The sequence below is a fragment of the Odocoileus virginianus genome, unplaced genomic scaffold (genome assembly GCF_023699985.2).
Source record: "Odocoileus virginianus isolate 20LAN1187 ecotype Illinois unplaced genomic scaffold, Ovbor_1.2 Unplaced_Scaffold_16, whole genome shotgun sequence".
NCBI classification, from domain to species: domain Eukaryota; kingdom Metazoa; phylum Chordata; class Mammalia; order Artiodactyla; family Cervidae; genus Odocoileus; species Odocoileus virginianus.
The window spans coordinates 1203240-1229615 of record NW_027224278.1 but is presented as its reverse complement, the minus strand read 5'-3'; the positions used below and the strand labels follow the sequence as shown (position 1 = coordinate 1229615).

General features: G+C 44.7%; 1 non-coding gene and 1 pseudogene across 1 annotated transcript; one reads left to right on the top strand and one right to left on the bottom strand.

Annotated features, from left to right (window-relative positions):
* Positions 1-26376, top strand: part of LOC139033549 (melanoma-associated antigen 1-like) — a 149894-nt pseudogene that overhangs the window by 90289 nt on the left and 33229 nt on the right.
* On the bottom strand, positions 4735-4841 carry LOC139033556 (U6 spliceosomal RNA). The gene has a single exon (XR_011486105.1). It is a non-coding gene; the product is annotated as a U6 spliceosomal RNA (small nuclear RNA).

Sequence of the window (26376 nt, the reverse complement as noted above, 5' to 3'; positions counted from 1 at the left end):
CACATGCTCAGGTGCTTGCACATGGGCATGTATGTGAGTGCCAGAGGGAGTGTGGTCAGGTACATGCACATGGGCATGTGCGTGTGTATGTGTGTGTGTGAAAGAGAGAGCATGGGTCAGATGAATGCACATGGGTGTCTCCATTTGTGTGTGCTTGCACAGGTGCCTTCACATGGGAGTGGGGCGACCCGGCTCTGGAGTCCTGAGACTAGGGAAGTGGAGGGGGCTGTGCCTGCCTGCTTGGGGAGGGAAGCAGGGACTTCTGTTGGACTCACTGGGGATGGCATGGGGCTGGGCTGCCTGGGGCTCCAGGCACACAGACTGTAGGGACTCCAGGCTGGGGACTTACACCAGGCGCCCCAGAAGCACCAGTGGTACTGGCTGGAGTAAAAGGCTGCAGGAAGGGCAGTGTTCCCCAAGACACCCCCAGTCTCTTGGCCCTCTGCTAACACAACTGTCATGGGCTTTCCCTCTGTAGGAACAAAGTCTTGAATCTGGAGGTGCCAGGGGCCCTCAACTTGGAGGTGACCCTGTGTCTGCTGGCCTGCTGGGTGCTGGTCTACTTCTGTGTCTGGGAGGGGATCAAGTCAAGAAGCAAGGTACAGCTGGGGGTGACTACGGGGCTGGGGCAGCACTGCCTGGGCATGGGGTTCATCTGCCAGGGAACCACTGGTACCACAGGAGGTGACTGGATCAGGGCCACTGCCTGAGGAGGGGGCAGGTACTTCAATCTGGCCCCTTGATCTCCACCCCCTGGTTGGTTAGGCCTCTCTGCAGCCCTCCAAATCCCAGGCCAGCAGCCTTCCCCCACCCCCAGTGGAGAGATTAGATTTTCCTGCATTATCATGTTAGCTGTAGGGGTTTTGTAGATTACCTTGATTAGATTAAGAAAGTCTGTTTATAGTCCTAATTTCCCAACAGTTTTTATTACAGTGGTTGTTGAATATTGTCAAATGCTTTTTTGGCATCTATCAAAATGATCATATGGTTTTTCTCCTGTGTTTTCTTAATATGATGGATAACACTGGTTGATGATTTTTTAATGCATAACCAATCTTTCATTCTTGGGCTAGATCTCATTTGGTCATAATGCTTTATATATTGCTGGATTACATTTGCTAACATTTCATTTTTTGTGCTTAACTTAATGAAGGATATTAGTCTATCATTTCCTGTTTTTGCAATATATTCATATGGCTTTGGTATTTTGTAAGACTGGGCTCATAAAATGATTTGAGAAGTGTTTTACCTCCTCTACTTTCTGAAAGAATTTGTATAGGATTGGTGATACTTCTCCTTTAAATATTTCATAGCATTCACTAGTTAAGTCACATGGGCCTGGAGCTTTCTGTTCCATATCTTTGATAGATTTAGGGATATTTAGGTTTCCTACTTTCTTCTTGAGTTAGTTTTGGGAATTTGTGTCATTCATCTAAATTGAGAAGTTTATTCACAAACATTGTTCCTAATGTGCTGTGGCTACTTGCACAATCCTGTCTGACTGCAACTCCATGGTTGTAGCCCACCAGGCTCTTCTGTCCATGGGATTTCTCAGGCAAGAATACTGGCGTGGTTTGCCATTTTCTTGTCCACATAATATGTTACACAAAAACAAATGTACTGGGATGCCCATTTCAGCATTGTTTATAATACTGAAAAATTGCAAACATCCTAAAGGCCTAGTTACAAGAGATTGGTAAAAATAACTATGGATTACACATTCTGAGGAATATTATACAGCTCTTAAAAGTACTGCAGATGGCACAGGCTTTGCCGTATCCATTATATGACCCACTTTTGGGTCAATTCTGGGTGCCCTGTCTGGAAAGGGGTGGTCTTCCTTCTTGTCCCCTTCCTCCAGCTGCCCCTTGCAGTGTCCCTCTATCCTTTGACTTATTTGTCTCCTTTTCAGCCATGATATGAGTTGATGAGCAAGCAGCTAACCTCTTATCAAGAAAACAGGCCTGTTTCTCCCTTTAAGTAATAAAGAAGGGCCAAGTCTTCAGACTGCATTAGTTAAGTAAGAAAGAAAATTATGATCCTTCAGTTCACTAATAGTCAAGACTTGCTATTGCAAGTGAAAAATAGGTGGAACAAAACACATTGGTTTTTAAGTCAAAGGGAGAATTTCTGGGTCTGTGTAACTACAAGGTACAGAGGTAGTTTCTGTCTTCAGGCAAGGCTGGATCCAGCATTTTGTTCCCTGTTATTTGCCTTCTTGCTCCAACTCCCCCTCTGTCCTTTGCCAGCCTGCTTCCCTTAGAAAACCAAAGTGTCACTGGTTGGATGATATCACCACAGCAGGAGGAAAGCGGTCCTCCAGTGGCAAGGCCTGAGCCACATGCCCACCCCTGGAATCAAATGTGAAGTCACGTCTATCACAATCACAATGGCCCAGAGGAAAGGAAAAGGGCAATTTTCCAGAGTGACAGCATACCAGTACCAAGAGAAGGAAAATGGACACTGGGTTACAAAACCCATACGTGTCCTTGACAGTGTTATAGACTTTTCATCAAATTCATAATCAATGTCCAATGTTTTAAAGGAACAAGACTGGGAAAGATTATTTCTTAATCTAACAGTGTGTGCATGCTCAGCCACTCAGTCATGTTCGACTCTTTGCGACCCCATAGACTGTAGCCCAGCAGGCTCCTCTGTCCATGGAATTTTCCAGGCATGAATACTGGAGTGGGTTGCCATTTCCTTCCCCAAGGGATCTTATCCACCAAGGGACTGAACTTGCATCTCTTTCGTCTCCTGCATTAGCAGGTGGATTCTTTACCATTGGGCCACCTGGGAAGCCCATTAATCTAATAGTGCAGACTATTATTTTCCCAAATAAAGAAAATACTTATGTCAGGGACTTCCCTGGTGATCCAGTGGTTAAGACTCCACACTCCCAATGCAGGGGGCCCAAATATAATTCCTGGTGGGCCAAGTAGATGCCACATGCTGCAACTATTAAATAAGAGCCCATATGCTTCACTGAAGATCCTGCATGTTTCAACTAAGACCCACACAGCCAAATTTTTAAATGTTAAAAGTAATACCCACAATCATGTGGTGGGAACATACTCTTAAGAACAGGAATGTATCATATACTCACACAGATTCTCAACTTGTTCCGATTTCTTTTATTGTTTTGTTGTTTAGTTGCTCAGTTGTGTTCTATGCCACAACCATACAGATTGTAGCCCACCAGAATCCTGTCCATTTGATTTCCCAGGCAGGAATACGGAAGTGGGTTGCCATTTCTTACTCCAGGGGATCTTCCAGAGTCAGGGATGGAACCCGAGTTTTCTGCATTGGCAGGTGGGTTCTTTACCCCAAACCACCAAGGCTTACTCCGATTTACTGAATCTTTACTCAGTGAAGATGCACATTTCCTTTCTTTCCATTTTAACACTGCACCACTTCCCAGGTGGCACAGTGGTAAAGAATCTGCCTGCCAATGCAGGGAATGCAGGCTCGATCCCTAGGTCAAGAAGAGCCCCTGGAAGAAAAAATGGCAACCCACTCGAGTATTCTTTTTTTTTTTTTTAAGGTTAAATAAGAAATTTATTAAAAGAATTTTTTCCCATTTATTTTTATTAGTTGGAGGCTAATTACAATATTGTAGTGGTTTTTGCCATACATTGACATGAATCAGCCATGGATTTACATGTGTTCCCCATCCTGATCCCCCCCCCCCCTCCCCTCTCCATCCCATCCCTCTGGGTCTTCCCAGTGCACCAGCCCTGAGCACTTGTCTCATGTATCCAACCTGGGCTGGTGATCTGTTTCACCCTTGATAGTATACTTGTTTCAATGTTGTTCTCTCAGAACATCCCACCCTTGCCTTCTCCCACAGAGTCTAAAAGTCTGTTCTGTACATCTGTGTCTCTTTTTTTCTGTTTTGCATATAGGGTTATTGTTACCATCTTTTAAAATTCCATATATATGCATTAGTATACTGTATTGGTCTTTATCTTTCTGGCTTACTTCACTCTGTATAATGGGCTCCAGTTTCATCCATCTCATTAGAACTGATTCAAATGAATTCTTTTTAATGACTGAGTAATATTCCATTGTGTATATGTACCACAGCTTTCTTATCCATTATCTCCTGATGGGCATCTAGGTTGCTTCCATGTCCTGGCTATTATAAACAGTGCTGCAATGAACATTGGGGTAGTACATTTGTCTCTTTCAGATCTGGTTTCCTCGGTGTGTATGCCTAGGAGTGGGATTGCTGGGTCATGTGGCAGTTCTATTTCCAGTTTTTTAAGGAATCTCCACACTGTTTTCCATAGTGGCTGTACTAGTTTGCATTCCCACCAACAGTGTAAGAGGGTTCCCTTTTCTCCACACCCTCTCCAGCATTTATTGCTTGTAGACTTTTGAATAGCAGCCATTCTGACTGGCATGTAATGGTACCTCACTGAGGTTTTGATTTGCATTTCTCTGATAATGAGTGATGTTGAGCATCTTTTCATGTGTTTGTTAGCCATCTGTATGTCTTCTTTGGAGAAATGTCTATTTATATCTTCTGCCCATTTTTTGATTGAGTCATTTATTTTTCTGGAATTGAGCTGCAGGAGTTGCTTGTATATTTTTGAGATTAATCCTTTGTCTGTTTCTTCATTTGCTATTATTTTCTCCCTATCTGAGGGCTGTCTTTTCACCTTGCTTATAGTTTCCTTTGTTGTACAAAAGCTTTTAAGTTTAATTAGGTCCCATTTGTTTATTTTTGCTAAAAATATGGAACGCTTCATGAATTTGCATGTCATCCTTGTGCAGGGGCCATGCTAATCTTCTCTGTATCATTCCAATTTTAGTATATGTGCTGCCGAAGCGAGCACTCGAGTATTCTTACCTGGAAGACTCCATGGACAGAGGGTCCTGGAAGGCTATAATCCATGGGGTTGCACAGAGTTGAACACAACTGGGTGAGCATACCTTATCTGCAGATAACCAGATCACTTCAGTGCAGTTCAGTTGCTCAGTCCTGTCTTACTCTTTGCAACCCAATGGACTAGAGCATGCCAGGCGTCCCTGTCCATCAACAACTCCTGGAGTTTACCCAAACTCATGTCCATTGAGTCAGTGATGCCATCCAACCATCTCATCCTCTGTCATCTCCTTCTCTTCCTGCATCAGGGTATTTTCAAATGAATCAGCTCATCCCATCAGGTGGCCAAAGTATTTGAGTTTCAGCTTCAACATCAGTCCTTCCAATGAATATTCAGGACTGATTTCCTTTCGGATGGACTGGTTGGATCTCCTTGCAGTCCAAGGGACTCTCAAGAGTCTTCTCCAACACCACAATTCAAAAGCATCAATTCTTCAGCGCTCAGCTTTCTTTATAGTCCAACTCTCACATCCATACATGACTACTGGAAAAACCATAGCCTCAACTAGACAGACCTTTGTTGACAAAGTAATGTCTCTGCTTTTTAATATGCTGTCTATGTTGGTCATAAATTTCCTTCCAAGGAGTAAGCATCTTTTCATTTCATGGCTCCAGATATTTTGGAGCCCCCCAAAATACAGTCAGCCACTGTTTCCACTGTTTCCCCATCTATTTGCCATGAAGTGATGGGATCAATGCCATGATCTTAGTTTTCTGAATGTTGAGCTTTAAGCCAACTTGTTCACTCTTCTCTTTCACTTTCATCAAGAGGTTCTTCAGTTCTTCTTCACTTTCTGCCATAAAGGTGGTATCATCTGCATATCTGAGGTTATTGATATTTCTCCTGGCAATCTTAATTCCAGCTTGTGCCTCATCCAGTCCAGCATTTCTCATGATGTACTCTCCAATTCCTTTCCCGATTTGGAACCAATCTGTTGCTCCATGTCCAGTTCTAACTGTTGCTTCCTGACCTGCATACAGATTTCTTAAGAGGCAGGTCAGATAGTCTGGTATTCCCACCTCTTTCAGAATTTTCCACAGTTTACTGTGATCCACACAGTCAGCGCCTTTGGCACAGTCAATAAAGCAGAAATAGATGTTTTTCTGGAATTCTCTTGCTTTTTCGATGATCCAGCAGATGTTGGCAATTTGATCTCTGGTTCCTCTACCTTTTCTAAAACCAACTTGGGCAGGTTTAAGGGGTTGTAATTTTAACTCGTTGCCAGTTTGTTCACTGCAGATGGAATAGATACCATGATGTAAAGCAATCCAAGCCTGTGCCCTGAGACTGGGAACCTGGTGAAACAGTCATAAGCCTTATCCTCTTACTGCTCTAAGGGAAGTTGTAAGTCACTGATTTCCTCCCCTAGTCCTCCATAAGAGCAGGTTAGGGTGTTTCCAATGGTAAACATTTCATTGTCATAGACCCACTTTAGGTAATAACAGAAGTAATGACAAAGGAGTGGGTTATCTGGCCCTGTTAGGGGCATTGAAGTATTTTAATAATAGGCTGAGTGGAGCTGCGATGGTGCAGAAGCATGGCTGAGAGGAGCTACCCCATGTCCAAGGTCAGGGGTGGCGGCCAAGAGGAGCTACCCCACGTCCAAGGTAAGAGAAACCCAAGTAAGACGGTAGGCACTGAGAGAGGGCATCAGAGGGCAGACAGACTGAAACCACAATCACAGACAACTAGCCAATCTGATCACATGGACCACAGCTTGTCTAACTCAATGAAACTAAGCCATGCCGTGTGGGGCCACCCAAGATGGATGGGTCATGGTGGAGAGGTCTGACAGAATGTGGTCCACTGGAGAAGGGAATGGCAAACCACTTCAGTATTCTTGCCTTGAGAACCCCATGAACAGTATGAAAAGGCAAAAAGATAGGACACTGAAAGATGAACTCCCCAGGTCGGTAGGTGCCCAATATGCTACTGGAGATCAGTGGAGAAATAACTCCAGAAAGAATGAAGGGATGGAGCCAAAACAAAAACAACACCCAGTTGTGGATGGGACTGGATGTGGAAGCAAGGTTCAATGTGGTAAAGAGCCATATTGCATAGGAACCTGAAATGTTAAGTCCATGAATCAAGGCAAATTGGAAGTGGTCAAACAGGAGATGACAAGAGTGAACATCGACATTCTAGGAATCAGTGAACTAAGATGGACTGGAATGGGTGAATTTAACTCAGATGACCATTATATCTACTACTGTGGGCAGGAATCCCTTAGAAGAAATGGAGTAGCCATCATAGTCAACAAAAGAGTCCGAAATGCAGTACTTGGATGCAATCTCAAAAACGACAGAATGATCTCTGTTTGTTTCCAAGGCAAACTATTCAATATCACGGTAATCCAAGTCTATGCCCTGACCAGTAACGCTGAAGAAGCTGAAGTTGAACAGTTCTGTGAAGACCTACAAGACCTTCTAGAACTAACACCCAGAAAAGATGTCCTTTTCATTATAGGGGACTGGAATGCAAAAGTAGGAAGTCAGGAAACACTTGGAGTAACAGTAAAATGTGGCCTTGGAGTACAGAATGAAACAGGGCAAAGGCTAACAGAATTTTGCCAAGAGAATGCACTGGTCATAGTAAACACCCTCTTCCAACAACACAAGAAAAGACTCATGGACATCACCAGATGGCCAACACAGAAATCAGATTGATTATATTCTTTGCAGCCGAAGAAGGAGAAGTTCTATACAGTCGCCTAAAATAAGACCAGGAGCTGACTGTGGTTCAGATCATGACCTCCTTATTGCCAAATTCAGACTGAAATTTAAGAAAGTGAAGAAAACAATTAGACCATTCAGGTATGACCTAAATCAAATCCCTTATGACTATACAGTGGAAGTGAAAAATAGATTCAAGGGACTAGATCTGATAGAGTGCCTGATGAACTATGGATGGAGGTTTGTGACATTGTACAGGAGACAGGAATCAAGACCATCCCCAAGAAAAAGAAATGCAAAAAAGCAAAATGACTGTCTGAGGAGGCCTTACAAATAGCTGTGAAAAGAAGAGAAGTGAAAAGCAAAGGAGAAAAGGAAAGATATACACATTTGAATGCAGAGTTCCAAAGAATAGCAAGGCGAGATTAAGAAAGCCTTCCTCAGTGATCAATGCAAAGAAACAGAGGAAAACAATAGAATGGGAAAGACTAGAGATCTCTTCAAGAAAATTAGAGATACCAAGGGAACATTTCACGCAAAGATGGGCTCAATAAAGGACAGAAATGGTAGGGACCTAACAGAAGCAGAAGATATTAAGAAGAGGTAGCAAGAATACACAGAAGAACTGTACAAAAAAACCTCTTCATGACCCAGATAATCACGATGGTGTGATCACTCACCTAGAAACAGACATCCTGGGATGTGAAGTCAAGTGGGCCTTAGGAAGCATCACTACGAACAAAGCTAGTGGAGGTGATGGAATTCCAGTTGAACTATTTCAAATCCTGAAAGATGATGCTGTGAAAGTGCTGCACTAAATATGCGAGCCAATTTGGAAAACTCAGCAGTGGCCACAGGACTGGAAACAGTCACTTTTCATTCCAATCCCAAAGAAAGGCAATGCCAAAGAATGCTCAAACTACCACACAATTGCACTCATCTCACATGCTAGTAAAGTAATGCTTAAAATTCTCCAAGCCAGGCTTCAACAATACATGAACCGTGAACTTCCAGATGTTCAAGCTGGTTTTAGAAAAGGCAGAGGAACCAGAGATCAAACTGCCAACATCTGCTGGATCATTGAAAAAGCAAGAGAGTTCCTGGAAAGCATCTCTTTCTGTTTTATTGACTATGCCAAAGCCTTTGACTATGTGGATCACAATAAACTGTGGAAAATTCTGAAAGAGATGGGAATATCAAATCACCTGACCTGCCTCTTGAGAAACCTGTATGCAGGTCAGGAAGTAACAGAAACTGGATATGGAACAACAGACTGATTCCAAATAGGAAAAGGAATATGTCAAGGCTGTATATTGTCACCCTGCTTATTTAACTTATATGAAGTGTACATCATGAGAAACGCTGGGCTGGAGGAAGCACAAACTGGAATCAAGATTGCCAGGAGAAATATCAATAACCTCAGATATGCAGAGGGCACCACCATTATGGCAGAAAGTGAAGAAGAACTAAGGAGCCTGTTGATGAAAGTGAAAGAGGAGAGTGAAAAAGTTGGCTTATAGCTCAACATTCAGAAAACTAAGATCATGGCATTCGGTCCCATCACTTCATGGCAAATAGATGGGGAAACAGTGGTTGACTTTATTTTTTGGGGCTCCAAAATCACTGCAGATGGTCATTGCAGCCATGGAATGAAAAGATGCTCACTCCTTGGAAGGAAATTTATGACCAGCTCAGACAGCATATTAAAAAGCAGAGACATTACTTTGTCAACACAGGTCTGTCTATCGAGGCTATGGTTTTTCCATTGGTCATGTATGGATGTGAGATTGGGACTATAAAGAAAGCTGAGCGCCAAAGAACTGATGCTTTTGAACTGTGGTGTTGGAGAAGACTCTTGAGAGTCCCTTGGACTGCAAGGAGATCCAACCAGTCTATCCTAAAGGAGATCAGTCCTGGGTGTTCATTGGAAGGACTGATGTTGAAGCTGAAACTCCAATACTTTGGCCACCTGATGTGAAGAGCTGACTCATTTGAAAAGACCCTGATGTTGGGAAAGACTGAAGGCAGGAGGAGAAGGGGATGACAGAGGATGAGATGGTTTGATGGCATCACCGACTCAATGGGCATGGGTTTTGGTGGACTCTGGGAGTTGGTGATGGACGGGGAGGCCTGGCGTGCTGCAGTTCATGGGGTCGCAAAGAGTTGGACATGACTGAGAGACTGAACTGAACTGAATTGGGTGGAGCAATGTTGCCTAAAAGGGGGCAGGGTCCTGGTTGTGGGAGTTAGTAAGTGGCTTAAGGACAAATTGGTAAGAGGCAGCAACACACAAGATGTTCTATAAAAGTGGAGTGGAAAAAAAAATAAAAAAATAAAAGTGGAGTGGAGATTTGATCCTGGGGTATGTTTGTACCCTTAGGAAAAGGGTGGTAAGGGTTTGGGCCGAAACAGCCTGCAGGGTCCACTCCCAAAGTGGCAAACATTATCCCGGGAAGCCCAGTTGCCTTTGAAGGGATGCCAACAGATGGACTTCTAGCAGGCATTGTGTGCCTGTCACCCACCCTAGCGGGTTCACTGAGAGATGCTGTTGTTGCACATGTTGTAGGAAACGTGGAAGATGAAGGCCTGAATATCTAGAGGGATTGGATATTATACAGTATTTCCCTCCCAAGGGCCAGCTATTTTCTGGTTGTCCCTCCAGAAGATTGTAGAGGCAACATTGTGGGCCTGGACGGGGCTCAGGAAAAGAGCATGAAACAGGAGGGAAGGGGGCAGGGCACAACTTTTGAAAGAATGACATAGCACAAGGGCATAACATAAACCGATTAAAATCAGTTGGGTCCAAGATGACAAGTCAAATTCAAGTAAACCTTAATCCCCAATCTGTAAGCTAAATGACACACCCAGAGGTGGCAGGACAGCTCCAAGGCACTGTCAAAAGATGAAGGAGTGTGTGGTTCCCCATGGTTGGTGAGAGGGTAACAGGCAGGAAGGCCAGGATTTGTCTTTCCTTCTCTATACAAATTTAAATGGAGGTTTCTCTTAACATGCTGTGTTGCCATGACACCTGGTCTCACCTGAAGCTAACTACTCTCAAACCTTGAGTTAACCAATACATTTCTTTTTCTTATGGAAATGTTGTCTTAAGCTATGTTAATGTACCCCAGACTCTATCTTCAAGTTGGTTCCACCAAATGGCCTAACTTACTTACTCAGGTATTGTTCCCCTAATCTATGTAAACAAAACTATTTGTTGGTATTCTGCCCTTCTACAAGATTCAAGTTAATCATTTTATGGCCAGGGATGAATTATCTGGTGCCATTCTAAATTTTATGACATTCCTTTCTTTTCATTAACAGACTTTGAGTGACTATATAACATACAGCTAAAGACTAGGGGTGGGGGGTACTCTTTTGCCCACTTCTGATGCCTATGTCAGAAGCTTTCTCTATCTCCTTTATACTTTAATAAAACTTTATTACACAAAAGCTCTGAGCGATCCAGCCTCGTCTCTGGCCTCGGATTGAATTCGTCTCCTCCGGAGGCCAAGAATCCTGTAAGGCATAGTTCCGGCGAGGCAGAAAAGGAAAGACGACCTCAACAGAAGTAGGTTACCTTTATTCAGGCAAGGAGGGGCGACAGTCGGCCTAACGACCAGGCTGAGCGCCGAAAGGGATCAGGGAGGCTTCATACTTATAGGGAGGTTTGTGGAAGCGATAAGGGAAACGTCAATCAGGCGGGATATTTTGAGTATTCTTTTGTTGAGATGACATTTGTAGTTGGGCAGGGGGTGATAAGTCTTCTGGGCGGGTGTAGGGGGTGGTAGGTTTCCGGACAGGGGGTGATAAGTCCCAGATAGATGCAACTGGCCTGGAGCATCAGGATGGAACTAAAGTTATGCTTTGTTTTCTCCGAAGTTAGATGATTCAGCAAGGGGCCTTTGAGACTGTTGTTCTCTTTTCTAGGCCCAAAAGACTCCTTCAAATCCCGCGTCTTATCCTTCAGCAACAGCCTTTCATTGGGAGGATCCTGCCACACGTTAGCACTTGAATTCACCCAGCTTGCAAAACCTAGCCAGACCAAATTCCATGGCCTACGTCCATGGCCTAAGCCCTTGCCCTCTGCCATGGCCCACACCTGCAGAGTGTGCTTCTCTCTGAATCATAACAAATCCACCTCTTACTTATCACTGTGTCTCTAACTGAATTTTTGCAATGAGACATCAGAGCCTGAGCTTCATTAGGTCCTGAAGCCAGGCATCATGGGTTTTGGCCAGGCTCAAGTCCCAGGAGAGAGGAGCTGAAGGACAGGAGGAAAAAGCAGTGGGAAAAACATGCCAAGGAATCCCCTTCATAGCCTGCCAGAAAATCTGCTAAATACCTGACCTGTGCTCAGTTTTCATTGGCCTGATCCTTGGCACAAAGAAGATTAAGGACAGAAGAACCCCCACCAGCTTGGGTAACAGCTACTGGGGCTCAGCAGATAGTGCCTTTGGGACATACTGAGGAGTAGCCTCTCCAGAGTCCCTCAATTGCACCCACTGCCACTCACCTGTTCGTGGGGGTTCAAGGAAACAAGAAACAAGAGATTGTAAAGGAATTAAGATTTTGTTAGGCATATGTCCCTCCAGCCATAGGAGTGAGGACCTCCTACCTTAACCGGAGGTCTTCTCAAATCTGAGACTGAGACTCACTCATGAGCTTTCTTTTTTTTTCCATTTATTTTTATTAGTTGGAAGCTAATTACTTTACAATATTGTAGTGGGTTTTGTCATACATTGACATGAATCAGCCATGGATTTACAAGTATTCCCCATCATGAGCTTTCTGCTGAGTTTGTTTTTCACTGTCTCAGTTTCCAATATGATGGGCTTCTTGTCACTTCCTGTGCACTGGGTTTTCTTTGCGTTCTGCTTCCATCACGGGAGCTTTTGCCGAGTTGGGCTCCTGCTGTGCTTGGCCTCCTCCTTGCAAGGGCCTCGCTGAGGTTGTTTCAGCCAGGTTAAATCGAGTCATGGCACCATAGATGTCAGGGGAGTGTGTAATTTCCTCAGTTCTGTCTCATCACAACAAAAATCTGAATCGATGATCAATGGACATTAAAACCCTTGGTGTGTCACAGCTCTCAGACAGTGTTAGAGCTCTCAGCTCTCAGACAGACTGTATTATAGCTCTTGGACAGACCAGTGTTACAGTTCCATGTTACAGCTCAATTTTATTTAGAAAATAAAAGGAAAATACATCCTTGAGGTGTGATAGCATGCTGACCCAAGAGACACAAAGAGAACAGAGAGAGAGAGAGAGAGAGAGCGCGCGCACAAGGAGAGAGACCCCAGCCCTTTGGCTCCTCTTTTTATATGTTTTTCCTCCCCCTGGGCCTGCCCTATGTAAATTGGGCTAGCCAGGAGTGCTGTTTGTTCTACCTGAGGTCCTCACTCTGGTCCTCAGACCTTCCTTTGTTCTATTTTTGCAGGCTTTTCCCTTCCTTGTCTTTTAGCCACCACCATTCTGGACTCCTTTTTCCTATTCTAACTGATCTGAATTGAACTGAACAAAAATGTTCCAAAAGGTTGGTGCCCTAGGGAAACAGATCAAAGTTTCCACGTTTCCCCAGAACTTTTTAAAGTTGCCTTTACAACCTTCATCCCAGACCCTATTTTTCTTGGGGTCCTAGGAAGCATTCCAGAAGCCTACTGTGGCCTATGTTCTAGATGGTTACGTACATTCATTGTGCTGTTGTAGTTTTGCACTGTGAGCAGGCGCCATGCAATTACTCTTAGGCTTGGTGAAGATTTACTGCCAACTGGAGAGACCTCTGGAGTCACTCCAGCCAGACACAGTCATAACAGCTGCTCTAGGGAAGTCTTCTGGGGAGGGTGGGGATGGGTAGTGACAGGTAAATCCTTCCTGAAGAGTAGGAGGAAGTCTGAATGTGCCAGAGTAGCCTGAGGGAGTCTGGCAAACAGACTGTCTGGTCAGCTTCCTTGAGGACCTGGGGTCTAGACAGGAGGAGGAGCTGTGGGCAGAGCCCGGGAGAGCTCCGCTTACTGAGTGCCGAGCGCTCCTAAGAGGTGCTGTGAGCACCGGCAAGCCGTCTAGGGAACCCAGCCCAGGCTGGAGTTGAGCCAGCAGGCTGGTAGGATAGGGTGTGCCGGGTCAGCTGTCCTGCTTATTTGTCTAGCGAGGATGATTGTTCAGGATGCGCTTGTGAGGGAAGCCCCAGGGGTGCTGTGGAGCAGGGTCTGAAATGAACCCTCACTGGGTCTAGGTCCTTGAGTTTTAATATTCTATTAATGTGTTAGGTTCATCCATTCATGCAATGAACTTTTTCTGTACCACGTCTGGTGGTAGAGGTGAATGGACTGCAGTGAATTTGGCACACGATTCCCTGATATAGGGAGGGAGGCCTACTGCAGGACAAACACCAGTGCTGTGAGAGCTGAGAACAGGGGATCTGATCTTCCTCAGAACCTGTGGCAGGCTTCCCAGAGGAAGTGCTCTTTAAGCTGAAACCTGAAGGAGGGGTGTGGGTGAGCAGGTTTGGGGCCCAGGGAAGAGATGGCCCAGCGTGTTTCCAAGGCCTGAAGCAGGTGGGCAGGCAGGTATGTGGACTGGAGGCCAGGGCAGTCATGGGAGGTGATGCTGGAGAGGCAGATGGGTCAGGACCCGCAGAACCCTGTAGATCACATGCAGCCCTGTGGGATTCCTGCTGTTAGATGGAGAGCTGTGGAGAACCCAGGAAGACTCCAGCCATGGTCAGGGCATCAGAGTGTGGAGAGTGGACTGAGGAGGCAGTGTGGGCTGGGGGTGGGGAGGAGCATCAGGGAGAGGTGCTCTAGGAGGTGTGCTGGTCACGTGTCAGCTCCAGGAGACTCTATGATCTGCGTGAGCACTCAAGCTGCCACGTGTAGTGGGGGAGCCCAAGGGTCCCGTGTGACAGTGGCAGGACCATGCATCCATCCTGGGAGAGGGCCCAGGCCTGAACGTGGTCATGCATACACTGGGGCCTCCCCTCTCTGGTCTTCTGACTGGGTGGGTTTTCCCTGGTAGAGGGTGTGTGCGTGCACACACAGCCTGTCTGCTCCACAGCACCTGTGCAGCCAGGTCTCTGTCTCTGCCAGGAGCAGCTGTACAGGATGCAGCACTGGCAGCCGGCGTACCTTCCATCATCCCACCCGCAGTGCACCTTCTACCCGCACCACACCCAGATGCTGGGTTTCGACCCCAGGTGGATGATGAGGCCTTCCTAGATGGACCCACGGGTCCCACCCGCTTGGACCCCATTGGATTTCTACCCCTAGGCACTGCATCCCTTGGATAAGCACCAAGGTGCAGTGAAGGCCAGGGTATGTGGTGTGGTCAAGGGCGTTGCCTTGGGAGGTAGACAGACCCCACCTGGATTCCAGTCTGACCTCTTTGCAAGTCACATATCCAGTCTGAGTTTTAACTTCTTTGTTTGCAAAATCAGGGTATAATAATACCTCTCCCAAAAAATTGTTAGGGTTAGGTTAGGGTAGATCCCACATGCCCGGTGCAACTAAGCCCGTGTGCCAAAACTACTGATCTAGAGTCCGTGCTCCACGAGAAGAGAAGCCTCTGTAATGAGAAGCCTGAGCACAGCAATTTGAGAGTAGCCCCCACTGGCTGCAAGCACAGAAATACTGCACACAGTTAACAAGATGCAGCACAGCCAAAAATAAACAAATAATTTTCATTAATAAAGTTTTTAAAAAGAGTCCTTTTTTCCAGCTATAGCTTTCTTGGACATTGAAGATTTCAGTTAATTAAGTTCATTCTACACTTAGATCTGTTCTGGTCCTACAGAGCCAATCTTAAAAAGTAACACCCAAAAGGATCAAACTGTTTCCAAGCATCTTAACAGAAATAAAGCTCCAGAATAAGTTTAGGCATAGAAAAATATCAGGCATGCAAGGGAAATTTGATAATGCTTGGCATCCAATGTAAAATTACCAGGAGGCAAAGAAGCAGGAAACTCCAATCCATTATAGCAGAAATCAGTGTGTTGTTGTTCAGTTGCTCATTTGAGTCTAACTCTTTTTGACCCCACAGACTGCTTCTTGCTAAGCTTCTCTGTCCTTCACCATCTCCCAAAACTTGCTCAAACTCATGCCCATGGTGTTGTGATGCCATCCAATCATCTCGTCTTCTGTCATTCCCTTCTCCTCCTTTCTTCAACCTCTCCCAGCATCAGGGTCTTTGGCAATGAGTCGGCTCTTCCCATCAGGTGGCCAAAGTGTTGGAGATTTCATTTTAACAGAAATCAGTTGAAATGCATCAGTTGGAAAGGAAGAAGTAAATGTGTATTTATTTACAGACAAAATGATTGTCTATGTAGGAAGGTCAATGGGATCTACAAAAGAGCTATTACAACTAATTAATGAGTTTAGCATGGTTTCAGGATACAAGGATACTCTTGAGAGTGCCTTGGACTGCAAGATCAAACCAGTCAATCCTAAAGGAAATCAGTCCTGAATTTTCATTGGAAGGACTGATGCTGAAGCTGAAGCTTCAACACTTTGGCCAACAGATGCTAAAAGCTGACTCACTGGAAAAGACTCTGATGTTGAGAGAGATTGAAGGCAAAAGGAGAATGGGAGGACAAAGGATGAGATGGTTTGACAGCATAACCCACTCAATGGACATGAACTTGAACAAACTACAGGAGACAGTGGGGACACAGAGCCTGGTTTGCTACAGTCCATGGGGTTGCAAAGAGTTGGACACTAGTTAGAGACCGAACAACAATGACAACATTCTGGTATTATATCTTAATATATAAATGTAACTATTAAACTGAAAAGATATTTAAAAATCAATTCTGAATGGCAGTACACAACTTTCTTATTCTCCCACTTCTTACATTGTCTTCACTTATGTTGTACTCCTTGATTATCTGGATCTCCCCTCCAACCAGAAGATGAATGCAGTATTAGGAAGTGAACAAGCTAAAACTAAAGTCAGAGACAGCACAGTAGCTCAGTTTTATTTTCTGCAGTTAACAACCCCCAAACAAACTGTGTGAACCCTAAGCCCCCAAACAGCAGCACAGGCACAAGATGAAGCCCAAACTACTGCAGAAAGCAGTGCCCTCGGGAAGGACTCTGAGGCTAGGGCACATAGGCTAGGTTTAAGGCCCTCTTCTGTGCTGAGACTTACAAAAAGGGGGGGGGGGAGCACAAAGTGCTGCAAGGTCCAGATCACCAAGGAAAGCTGCTCTAGACAGAAGGCAATGGACCCTGGGAGCAGGCCATGGTCTTCAGCAGTCAATCAGCTGAAAGGGAGGGAAAATGAAATTCAAGTTCCCATGGAGAAGGAGGAAGAGGAGCATGTCCTCCCTCTGTCCCCGCACACACCGACAAACCCAGAGCACCACACTTCTCCTCTAGGTTAAACCCTATATTATGGCTCCCCCAGGGCCTAGACTGGCCACCGGCTAGAAGCCACCACTCCCTCCCCAGCTCGGAACCCTTTAGAACCGACAGAACCAACATACGGCCATTAACCTAGAGCTCCTTCCGAAGCGGCCCTCGCAGTTGAGTACATCAAGTCAGGAAGTGACGGGCGTTGTCCGCCTCCTCATGTGATGAGAAAGGCACAGTGAGGCTGCCAGTGGAGATATTGTTAAGACACCATCCACACTAGTCATTTTGCCTGTATGTCAGGCTCCCTGCTCACAGAGACCCGCCTTCTCCCACAAGGCCGTTGCCCGACACCCTGGATATCACCACCCAACCCTCTGGTTCCCTTCAGGTTGCTTTTCCTCACCACCATCCCCTGGCAGCCAGACCACCCCTGACCCATACCCTCCAGCCCCCCAGAGTACCCTCCTCCTGCAGTTTAGTCCCCGCTGCCTGCACCCCCCCAAACCACCCCTATTCCGTATCCTGACCACTGCGGGCGTCCAGCCCACCGGGGCTCCCGGAATAGGATACAGCTGGAAGACTCGGTTACTCAGAACTCTGGCTCTGGGTGCAGTGTCTCCACCAGGTCCTGGTGCTTGGGGTGTCCCCGGGATGTGAGGAATGGCACTGGCTGTGCCACCTGATTCTCCTGCAGTGCTGGGGCCTCTGGGATCAGCCAGGTCACCGGGGTCACCAGGGACTACAGGACTGACGGCATGACCAGGGCCAGCTGCGTTGCGAGGGTCATCACGACCACCAGAATCACCTGGCACACTTTGTCTGCCATGTGCTGTACCTCTTGCAAAGGCCTCGGCACCTGCGTCTTCATCAACGGCCCTCCTGAGTCCTCCACCATGTGACTCGATCTCCATCTTGAAGCCTCTCCGCCTACCTCCGTGGCAGGAAAGACTGAACCCTCCCTAAAGAACGCAGTCCTGTAGTACGACCTGCAATTCAGCATAGGCAGAGTGCCTGCGCACACACACCCTGGTCCTGCCTCACGATTGGTTCCCACAATTGGTGCCCCCTCCAGAAGCTTCACGTGTTCATGCGCCATGTCACCCCAAAGAGCCTAGGCAGACACACACCGAGATGCTCTGTGCCCTCAAAGTCAGCCCTGCCTCAGGCCTGGAAACCTGGTAAATGGCTCAGCCGTGAGGCCTCTGGGTGGCGCTCCACCCTTTAGTGTGGGGGCTGCTCCTCAGTTTGCACGCTCAAACAGACCACACCCCGATCCTCAGGGACATGACTATTTCTGGTCCAAGCTTGCAAACCCCAAGTGAGCCCTGGTCCCTGTGCACCTCCAAGACTGCACTGCTGCCAACCTGGCCATGCTCACAGGTAAGCATCCTGCTGAGCGCAGGTCCTTGTCATCAACTTCCAGAAGGGAGTCCGGCATCCTGGGTCAGGGCCGGTCTGTCCCTCTGGTGTCCCACACGTAGCTCACGTGTGTGTGTCCGTGTGTGTGTGTGTGTGTGCATGCATGCATGCACATGCACACGCCCAGGCATGTGTGTCCATGTGCATGTGGGCAGGTGCATGCACATGGGTATGTGATGTGCATGTGTGTGTATGTGTGCGTGTGTGTGCCTGAGAGACTGAGAGAGTGCCTGTGCACAGGTGCTAGCCCATGTGCGTGTATGTGTCTGGTGAGAGTGCATGTGCACAGGTGCATGGACATAGGCATGTGCATGTATGTTTGTGGAGGTGCTTGCAAATGGTTTTTCACATGTGCGTGTGAGAGAGAGAGCATGTGGTCAGGTGCATGCACATGGGAATGTGGGTGTGTGTGAAAGAGAACACGAGTCAGAGACATGCACATGGGCATCTGTGTGTGCTTGTGTTCATGTGCAGATGCCTTCACATGGTGGTGCATGGGGACCCAGTCCTAGAGTCCTGAGACTAGGGATGTGGAGCAGGCTGTGCTTGCCTGCCTGGGGAGGGAAGCAGGGAATGCTGTTGAACTCACTGGGAATGGAATGGGGCAGGGGCACCTGGGGCTCCAGGCACACAGAATGTAGGGACTCCATACTGGGGGCTTACCCCAGGCCCCCCAGAAGCACCAATGGAACCAGCGGCACTCAAGGGCTGCCGGAAAGGCAATGTCCCCCAGGACAAATCCAGTCTCTTGGACTCTGTAGGCACGACTCTCATGGGCTTTCCCTCTCCAGGAACAAAGTTTTGCAGCTCTCCAGAGGGCTGGAGGTGCCGGGGCCCTCAACTGGGTGGTGACCCTGTGTCTACTGGCTTGCTGAGTGCTGGTCTACTTCCTGTCTGGAAGGGGGTCAAGTTAATAGGTATAGTGCAGCTGGGGGTGATGAAGGGGCTGGGGCACCACTGCCTGGGAGATGGTGTGCATCTGCAAGAGAACCACTGGTGCAACAGGAGGTGACTGGATCAGGGCCACTGCCTGAGGAGGGGGCAGGTACTTCAATCAGGCCACTTGATCCCCACCCCCTTGCTGGATAGGCCTCTCCACAGCCTTCCAAACCCAAGGCCAGTAGCCTTCCCCACCCCCAGTGGAGGGATTAGATTGTCCTCCGTTATCATGTTAGCTGTAGGAGTTTTGTAAGTTACCTTGGCCAGATTAAGAAAGTCTGTTTGTTGTCCTACTTTTCTGAGAGTTTTTTTTTATCATAGTGGTTGTTGAATATTGCCAAATGCTTTTACGGCATCTATCAAAATGATCATATGATTTTTCTCCAGTGTTTTCTTAATATGATGAATAACATTGGTGGATGATTTTTTAATGCATAATCAATCTTTCATTCTTGGGATAGATCTCAATTGATCATAATACTTTATATATTGCTGAATTACATTTGCTAACATTTCATTTTTTGTGCTTAACTTAATGAAGAATATTGGTCTGTGGTTTTTTTTTTCTTGCAATGTCTTCATCTGGTTTTGGTATTTTTTAAGACTGGCCTCATAAAATGATTTGAGAAGTGTTTCCCCTCCTCTCCTTTCTGACAGAATTTGTATGAGCTTGGTGATATTTCTCCTTTATGTATTTCATAGCATTCACTAGTTAAGTCACGTGGGCCTGGAGTTTTCTGTTCCATATCTTTGATAGATTTAGGAATATTTAGGGTCCTCACTTTCTTTTTGAGTAAGTTTTGGGCATTTGTGTCATTCAAGGAATTTCTTAATTTCATCTAAATTGGCATGGTGTTTTTTTTTTTTTTTTTTTTTGCTTTTCTTTTTTAAAATTTATCTATTGAATTGGAGGCTAATTACTTTACATTATTGTAGTGGCTTTTGCCAAACATTGACATAAATCAGCCATGCGTGTACATGTATCCCCCATCCTGAATCCCCATCCCACCTCCCTCCCCATCCCATCCCTCAGGGTCATCCCAGTGCACTGGCCCTGGGTGCCCTGTCTCATGCATCAAACCTGGACTGGTGATCTATTTCACATATGGTAATATATATGTTTCAATGCTATTCTCTCAAATCATTCCACCCTCACCATCTCCCACAGAGTCCAAAAGTCTGTTCTTTATCTCTGTGTCTCTTTTGCTGTCTCGCATATAGAGCCATCATTACTATCTTTCAAAATTCCATATGTATGTGTTAACATACTGTATTGGTGTTTTTCTTTCTGACTTACTTCACTCTGTATAATAGGCTCCATTTTGATCCACCTCTTTAGAACTGATTCACATGTGTTCTTTTTAATAGCTGAGTAATATTCCCTTGTGTATATGAACCACAGCTTCCTTATCCTTTCACCTGCCAACAGACATCCAGGTTGCTTGCCTGTCCTAGCTATTGTAAACAATGCTGCTATGAATATTGGGGTACACGTGTCTCATACAATTCTGGTTTGCTCCATGTTTATGCACAGCAGTGGGATTGCTGGGTTGTATGGCACATCTGTTTCCAGTTTTTAAAGGAATCTCCACACTGTTCTCCATAGTGGCTGTACTAGTTTGCATTCCTACCAACAGTGTAGAAGGGTATCCTTTTCTGCACACCCTCTCCAGCATTTAATGTCTGAAGACTTTGGGATGGCAGCTGTTCTGACTGGCATGAGATGGTACCTAATTTTGGTTTTGATTTGCATTTCTCTGATAATGAGTGATGGTGAGAATCTTTTCATGTGTTTGATAGCTATCTGTATGTCTTCTTTGGAGAAATGTCTGTTTAGTTCTTTGGCCCATTTTTTGATTGGGTCATTTATTTTTCTGGTATTGAGCTGCATGAGCTGCTTATATATTTTTGAGATTAATTCTTTGTCAGTTGCTTTGTTTGCTATTATTTTCTCCCATTCTGATACCTGGCTTTTCACCTTGCTTATAGTTTCTTTCATTATGCAAAAGCTTTTCAGTTTAATTAGGTCCCATTTGTTTATTTTTTCTTTAATTTCTATTGCTCTGGGGGATGGATCATAGACGATGCTGCTATGATTTATGTCAGAGAGTGTTTTGGCTATGTTTTCCACTAGGAGTTTTATAGTTTCTGGTCTTACATTTAGATCTTTAATCCATTTTGAGTTTATTTTTGTGTATGGTGTTAAAAAGTGTTCTAGCTTCATTCTTTTACAAGTGGTTGGCCAGTTTTCCCAGCACCACTTGTTAGAGAGATTGTCTTTTCTCCATTGTGTATTCTTGCCTCCTATGTCAAAGATAAGGTGTCCGTAGGTGTGTGGATTTATCTCTGGGCTTTCTATTTTGTTCCACTGATCTGTATTTCTGTCTTTATGCCAGGTCCATGGTGTGTTGATGACTGTAGCTTTGTAGTATAGCCTGAAGACAGGCAGGTTGATTCCTCCAGTTCCATTCTTCTTTCTCAAGATTGCTTTGGCTATTCGAGGTTTTTTGTATTTCCATAAAAATTGTGGAATTATTTGTTCTAGTTCTCTCAAATATACCGTTGGTAACTTGATAAGGATTGTACTGAATCTATAGATTGCTTTGGGTATTATAGTAATTTTAAACATATTGATTCTTCTGATCCAAGAACATGGTATATTTCTTCCTCTATTTTGTGTCATCTTTGATTTCTTTCATCAGTGTTTTATAGTTTTCTATATATAGGTCTTTTGTTTCTTTAGGTAGATTTATTCCTAAGTATTTTATTCTTTTTGTTGCAATGGTGAATGGAATTGTTTCCTTAATTTCTCTGTTTTCTCATTGTTAGTGTATAGGAATGCAAGGGATTTCCATGTGTTAATTTTATATCCTACAACTTTACTATATTCAGTGATTAGCTCTAGTAATTTTCTTGTGGGGTCTTTAGGGTTTTCTATGTAGAGGATCATGTCATCTGCATACAGTGAGAGTTTTACCTCTTCTTTTCCAACCTGGATTCCTTTATTTCTTTTTCTTCTCTGATTGGTGTGGCTAAAACTTCCAAATCTAAGTTGAATAGTAGTGGTAAGAGTGAGCACCCTTGTCTTGTTCCTGACTTTAGGGGAAATATTTTCAATTTGTCACCACTGAGGATGAGGTCTGCTGTGGGTTTATCATATATGGCTTTTATTATGTTGAGGTATGTTCCTTCTGTGCCTGATTTCTGGAGAGTTTTTGTCATAAATGGGTGTTGAATTTTGTCAAAAGCTTTCTCTGTATCTATTGAGATGATCATATGGTTTTTATCTTTCAATTTGTTAGTGCAGTGTATCACATTTTTTGATTTGCAAATATTGAAGAGTCCTTGCATCCCTGGGATAAAGCCCACTTGGTCATGATGTATGATTATTTCAGTGTGTTGTGCAGATTCTGTTTGCTAGAATTTTGTTGGGAATTTTTGCATCCATGTTCATCAGTGATATTGGCCTGTTCTCTTTTTTTGTGGCATCTTTGTCTGGATTTGGTATTAGGGTGATGGTGGCCTCATAGATTGAGCTTGGCAGTTTAGCTTCCTCTGCAATTTTCTGGAAGAGTTTGAGTAGGATAAGTGTTAGCTCTTCTCTAAATTTTTGGTAGAATTCACCTGTGAAGCCATCTGGTCCTGGGCTTTTGTTTGTTGGAAGATTTTTGATTCCGGTTTTGATTTCCATGCTTCTGATAGGTTTGTGAAGATTTTCTATTTACATTTCAGTTTTGGAAGATTATACTTTTCTAAGAATTTGTCCATTTCTTCCAAGTTATCCATTTTATTGCCATATAGTTGCTGATACTAATCTCTTATGATCCTTTATATTTCTGTGTTGTCTGTTGTGATTTGCCTTTTTTTCATTTCTAATTTTGTTAATTCGATTCTTCTCCTTCTTTTTCTTGATGAGTCTGACCAATGGTTTGACAATTTTATTTTATCTTCTCAAAGAACCAGCTTTTAGTTTTGTTGATTTTTGCTATAGTCTCCTTTGTTTCTTTTTCATTTATTTCTTCCCTAATTTTTATGATTTCTTTCCTTCTACTAACTGTGGAGTTCTTCATTTCTTTTTCTAGTTGCTTTAGGTCTAAAGTTAGGTTATTTGTATGATTTTTCTCTTCTGTCTTGAGGTAAGCTTGTATTGCTATGACCCATCCCCTTACCACTGCTTTTACTGAATCACATAGGTTTTGGGTTGTCATATTTTTATTTTCATTTTGTTTCTATGCATATTTTGATTTCTTCTGTGATTTGTTGGTTATTCTGAAGTGTATTGTTTAGCCTCCAGATGTTTGTATTTTTAATAGTTTTTTTCCTGTAGTTTACAGCTAATCTTTCTGCATTGTGATCAGAAAATATGCTTGAAATGATGTTAATTTTTTTTTAATTTACCAAGGCTAGATTTATGGCCCAGGATGTGATCTATCCTGGAGAATGTTACAAGAGCACTTGAGAAAAAGGTGAAATTCATTTTTTGTGGGTCTTATAGATATCAATTAGGTCTGACTGGTCCATTGTATCATTTCAAGTTTGTGTTTCCTTGCTAAATTTCTGTTTGGTTGATCTATCCATAGGTGTGAGTCGGGTATTAAAGTCTCACACTATTGTTGTGTTACTGTTAATTTCCCCTTTCATAGTTGTTAGTACTTGCCTTACATGTTGCTGTGATCCTATGAGGGTGCATATATAGTCATAATTGTTATATGTTCTTGGATTGATCCTTTGTTCATTATGTAGTGTCCCTCTTTGTCTCTTTTCACGGCCTTTACTTCAAAGTCTATTTTATCTGATATAGTATTTGTACTCCTGCTTTTTTTGGTCTCCATTTGTCTGAAATGACTTTTTATAGCCCTTCACTTTTAGACTGTATGTGTCCCTTTGTTTGAGGTGGGTCTCTTGTAGAAAGCATATATACACACACAGATACACACACAGAGACACACACATACTGAGAGAGAAAGGAAACACATACATACAAAGAAATACACACATACTGAGACAGAAAAACATACACAAAGACTGAGAGACACACAGACACACTGAGAGAGACACACACACTCTGAGAAAGAGACACACAGAAAATGATAGACACACATATACAGAGAAACCAACACACACAGTGGGAGAGACACACACACTGAGAAAGAGACACACATACAATGAGAGAGACACAAACAGTGAGATAGACACATACACACAGAGAGAAACATACACACACTGAGAGACACGCACAGAGACACTGAGAGAGACAGACATACAGGGAGAGACACAAACACAATTGAGAGAGTCATTTCCTAGGCAGGTTGATAAGAAGTCTAGGGGTCCACAAGAAGAGAGGGGTCTGGAATGCTCAAGGAGGAAGAAAGGACAAAGTTTATTTTTCTTTCCTCTACATTCCTTAGGATTATATAACAGTAATGTATCCTGCCAGAGGATGGTGTCTGGATTAAACCTTCTGGCTAATTCTGTTATCTTAAAATGTAAATTATGGGAGTAGGTCTGGTGAGGTCTTTACAACCTCCAGACATTCTTTGGATTCATTGGAGAGTATATAACTCCATTGCTAACACTAGCAAGCGGGTACTCTTTCTACCCCCTTCTGATGTCTATGTCAGAAGCTTTCTCTATCTCCTTTATACTTTAATAAAACTTTATTACACAAAAGCTCTGAGCAATCAAGCCTTGTCTCTGGCCCCAGATTGAATTCTTCTCTTCTGAGGCCAAGAACCCCAGTGTCTTTGTGTGATTAAGCAATAACCTTTCACAATGAGAGAAACATACACACAGATAGAGACACACACACTGAGAGAGAATTATACGTACTGAGAGAGAGACACACACTGAGGGTCACAGACACACACACACAAAGACATATACTGAGACTGAGACACCGAGAGAGAGAAACACTCACACAATGAGAGAAACACACACACAATGAGAGAAACACACACACACAGAGACACACACACTGAGAGAAACACACACACACTGAGAGACAGAGTCACACAAACACACTGAGAGAGACACACATACATATTGAAAGACACACACATACAGAGTGAGACACAAACACAATGAGAAAAACATACAGAGAGAGACAAACACACACACTGAGACCCGGGGGTAAAGAGGACCCCCAATTCTGGTGGCAAGGATAGCAAGGGAAGGTCCATTAACTGGGGCAGTGGCCCAGAGGTCCGCAGGGCCTTGAGGCCAGGGAACTCCATGGCGCCTCTGGGGTTTGACCTGTGAGGACAGGACAGGTCCTCAGACACAGGTCTGTGGGCTTGGATACAGCAGCCTCCTCCAATGCCGCCAGCACCGCCATGGCTGCAGCTTCTGCACTGGACTACTACAGGGATGCTGAGACCTACAGACACTCCCCAGGTAACTTCTTTAGGTGGCTATCTTGGCACTGGCTCTGTGGCATCAAGGTTGCCATGGAGACCCAGAATCCTACTGAGAGGCAATTCTGGAAAATAGCCAGAAGACTTCACATGTCTGTACTGACTCCTGGTCATATCCAGATCTGGGAATGCCATTGCTCCCCAACCTGCCCTCTTGGGGTAGCCATACCGGGAATCAATGATGGAAGTAGACAGTGGCAGGAGTTGCCAGGTAATCTATGGGGCCCCAACCCCCAACGAGTCATCCTCAAAGCTCATTTGGAAATGGCTGGAGGTTAGGTCAGTTGACAGAGCGACCAGTGTGGCTCAGGGCCCAGGAGTCACTCAAACACCAGCAGCTGTTCTGGTCACCTGTACAAAGGCTGGAAACTTGGCCACCATGTTGAGGCTCTTCAGTTTGTAGACATATCACACCAGGCTCTGCCTTTACCCCCAGAGGGTGCCGTTCTGCTCTGTCTCTGCGTCTCTTTACTTCTCTATAGGAGGTGTCAGTCATGTCGGATTGGGGCCCCCACCCTCCTCCAGTGCAACCCCATCTTAATGCACATCTTACTTACATCTGCAGTGACCCTGTTTCTGAACAAGGTCACCTTGACAGGTACCAGGGGTCAGGATGCCATAACTTTTAGGGGGCACAGTTTCACCCATGACACACCTGTAAGTGAAACCTACTATTCTTCTGTTCAAGATGGTATGC